General features: G+C 35.4%; 1 long non-coding RNA gene across 1 annotated transcript; it reads right to left on the bottom strand.

The window, feature by feature from the left end:
• Positions 1-916: 916 nt before the first annotated feature.
• On the bottom strand, positions 917-3,795 carry LOC306850721. Its single transcript, XR_013782434.1, has 3 exons — positions 3,645-3,795; positions 2,877-2,996; positions 917-2,407 (listed from the first exon to the last, which is right to left on the bottom strand). It is a non-coding gene; the product is annotated as an uncharacterized lncRNA (long non-coding RNA).
• Between the last annotated feature and the right edge of the window lie 244 nt (positions 3,796-4,039).

The following is a 4,039-nucleotide window of genomic DNA, read 5'->3' as shown; positions in this document are numbered from 1 at the left end:
CTGAAAATAGCTGAATTAAATGTTTTATTTCTCCATTTCTGTTCAAGATACAACAATGAGTGTAGTATCATATTAAAGCTGAGATTCTAAGCTTTATATTGATATGAATTGTGTTATAATAGTCGTAGAATTGTCTGAATCCAGACTGTTTGTGGCCACAGAAGACACAACCCCCACTCCAGCATTTACACCTTCAGTTAAAGGAACAAAGTAACTCCAGACTCAACTTTCAGACACAAACTTACATTAGTTTTCTATAGCTACATTATAATATACATTTAAAAAAAATTGTAACAATTGTATTATGATAGTCAAACTGAATATGGCAAAATCACAAGTTTAAAACACTGTTACAATGACTGATTACCCGAAACCCACAGGAGATTTATACCCAGGTGAGGGGTAAAGCTCTGAAAATACCTTCTTTTATTTCTCAATTTCTGTTCAGGATACAACAATGAGTGTAGTATCATATTAAAGCTGAGATTCTAAGCTTTATATTGATATGAATTGTGTTATAATAGTCGTAGAATTGTCTGAATCCAGACTGTTTGTGGCCACAGAAGACACAACCCCCACTCCAGCATTTACACCTTCAGTTAAAGGAACAAAGTAACTCCAGACTCAACTTTCAGACACAAACTTACATTAGTTTTCTATAGCTACATTATAATATACATTTAAAAAAAATTGTAACAATTGTATTGCCATGATAGCAAAACTTAGTAATTAATTTTACTATAGTAAAAACAGGGTTTACCGAAAAGAAGTGATAGCAAAGATTTTTATTAATAAATGCTGCTCTTTTTATTTTTTTATTCTTCAAGGAATCCTGAAAAAGTATTGCAGTTTCCAAAAAAACAACAACAACAAAAAATTAATTCTAATAATAAATCAAAAAGTAAGTGAGACGAAGTGGAGAAATCAAGTGCATTTTATTAATTAAGTAGTGCAGTAAAAAACAATAAAACAAGTCAAGTCAGTAAGCTTGAGAGCTCTGTGAAAGTTTGTGACACCCCTCCACCCACAACCCACTGCATGTGAGGACAAAGACCTCTCAGCTAACACAAAACTTAATTTTATGTTCATCTAAAAAGGTTGACAAACAACACTGTTATTTAGAAAAGTGTATTTAATGATAAGATTACATTTATTATGTAAGAGGACAAACATTTGTTCAGAGGTCACAATTTTTTCCATCTTAAATAAAGTTTATTGATTTCATGATTAAAAAGTTGCAGAAAACACCCAGTGTCACAAAGTTTGACTTTAGTGGATTCATATTTTACATTCTAAACTAAATAAAAGGTTAAACACAGAACTTTTCTGGCTTTGGGAGACCATTTAAATTTTTGGTGATTATATATTTATTTGTTTGAGCTTGTCTGTAAACTTGTTACAAAAACATATACAATAATGATTTTGCAATACTCGTAACAAAATAAAAAATTTTACACCCATGACATCAACACTTTGAGAAAGAAAATAAAAAATAATTAAGGTTTTAAGGTTACAATAAAAAAGCCATTTACGTTAAACCGTAAATGATGCCGGCCCACGACCCAGCGTTGTGGTATACCGTTTGACACCAACGGCACCATAAAGGGTTAATTCAAACCGCCCTCACGTGGTGCCTAAACAATGAGCGCACCCTAAACCCATAGGGGATTTATATCCTGCAGGTGAGGGGTAAAGAGAGATGCTGAAATGCTACAGACCATAAACGCTAGTTTGGAATGGAGCAATGTGGTGCCTCCATCTGAAATCGACAGATACAGACAGAAATTACCACGGGCAACCGTAAATGATGCCGCCCCGCGACCCAGCGTCGTCGTGTACCAGCTGAAGGTGAAAATTCCCACATCAAACCCAGCACACACAAAACATACAGCAGGGCCCTGTACTTAGAATGAGCGCACCCTAAACCCATAGGGGATTTATACCCTGCAGGTGAGGGGTAAAGAGAGATGCTGAAATGCTACAGACCATAAACGCTAGTTTGGAATGGAGCAATGTGGTGCCTCCATCTGAAATCGACAGATACAGACAGAAATTACCACGGGCAACCGTAAATGATGCCGCCCCGCGACCCAGCGTCGTCGTGTACCAGCTGAAGGTGAAAATTCCCACATCAAACCCAGCACACACAAAACATACAGCAGGGCCCTGTACTTAGAATGAGCGCACCCTAAACCCATAGGGGATTTATATCCTGCAGGTGAGGGGTAAAGAGAGATGCTGAAGAATATAAACGACAGTTTGGAAAAACTAATGGTCAAAGATTCAATAGGATAGCAAAGTCCACTAAAGGAAGTAGAGCTTTTTCTGAACGCTGTGAGGTGTTTTGATGGACGTGTGTTTTGAAAAGCGCTGCGGTTCCGGCGAGTTCTCGTCGGCCCTTGAAAATCTGGGGGAGTCAACAAAACAAAAACACGAAAAAAGTATATTATTATTATTATATTATTATAACATGTCTTCCACTGTACTGTTATTTCATATTCGTATTATAATATGTAATTTTCATTATAATTCTACGTTTTTATATCCGGCTGACAGCAAAAATATATTTTGCCTATATGTCACAATATGAGGTAAATCCTGTACATGACACTGATTTTTGTTGAAATTGGTTTGGATCAGTTGTTACATAAACAAATAAACTGAAATATTCTGCCTGTCTATCTGCTTGACTGACAGTTTTATTAAACTGATTTGCTGTGATGTTGGTTCAATATAAAAAATTCTTATTTATTTATTTTTTTGAATAGCTTAGACGTAGTAAATATACTTTTGCCATGTTGCTGTAGATTAGCTTGCTACATTTCCCAGGCCTGTAGTTTTACTGTTCATTTTTTGAGGAGTAACTGTTAGCTTACCTCACAATGTTTTCCCAACACTGCATCCATCCACAGCTGCCATCATCTGGAGTCTTCATGAACGCTGGCATCATCTGACGTCACCACGGGCGAGGCTGTAGTAACTCTGGGATGGGCAACCTGAGAGATATAAACAAGATGAGAAGGATTGGTAGCTGTTCATATTATTTCAGGCAAAAGAAGATCATGTGCATTTATTACTGTTCTTCAATCTTATGAGATATGTGAATGCTTGGCTAAAAACAATATTTTTTTATCTAGATTTAAACAGAGAGTGTGTCTGAGCCCCGGACATTATCAGAAGGGTATTACAATTCAAAGAGAGCTGTTTATTATTTGAATATGTTAAAATTGTAATGTATTGTTTTAGCTTTCCTCGTCTTCAGTGTCAAATGATCCTTCAAAAATAAATCTGATGTCGATTTGCTGCTCAAGAAACATTTTGATTAAGAAATGTAGATTTCTATTCAGCAAGAATAAATATTTTTGTTTCAAATAAGCACTGTTTATTTCAAAAGAATCCTGAAAAGAAAAAAAATGTATCAGAGATATTTTCTGAGCAGCAAATCAGCTTGCTAAACTGATTTCTGAATAATTAAAACAGACGATACTGTAAATTCAGCTTTGATCACAGAAATAAAATACATCTCAACTTCATTCAGTTCATTTACGCTCCCTTAAGTGACGTCAGCGATTTGCAGAACAGCACACGTTTTAGGCAGACAGTTGAGATGGTTGTATGTAATATGTTTTAGGGATTAAACTCACCTGAAAACGTTGAAAACAGCAGCGAAAGAGTGTTTTCCCCGCTTCCATAGGAGATCGCGCGTGGAACATAAACACGTCTTCTTCTTCTTGTTTAATGGCGGCTAACTCTTTCTGAGCACTATCGCCACCTATCGTATCGGATGTCAAATACACTTAGAAAGGTGAGGAGCCTGAAATTTGATAAGAGGAATGATTGGGGAAGAGAAGGGGAAGGCAAAAATAAATAAACACATACAAAAATAAATACAATGTGTAGTTTTTCCCAATTTTCTTCTCATTGATTGATTTATTTAAAGTCCTATTATTAAATTGCAGAAAATTATCTGCAATGTCTGCAATGTCAAAATTTATCTTAATATATTTCCATAAAATCTAATAGTTCATAATATGAATAT

Source organism: Barbus barbus, assembly GCF_936440315.1.
Source record: "Barbus barbus genome assembly, chromosome: 30".
Taxonomy (NCBI): Eukaryota; Metazoa; Chordata; class Actinopteri; order Cypriniformes; family Cyprinidae; genus Barbus; species Barbus barbus.
Note: the sequence above shows the minus strand (reverse complement) of the source record. Positions and strands in the feature narration are given on the sequence as shown.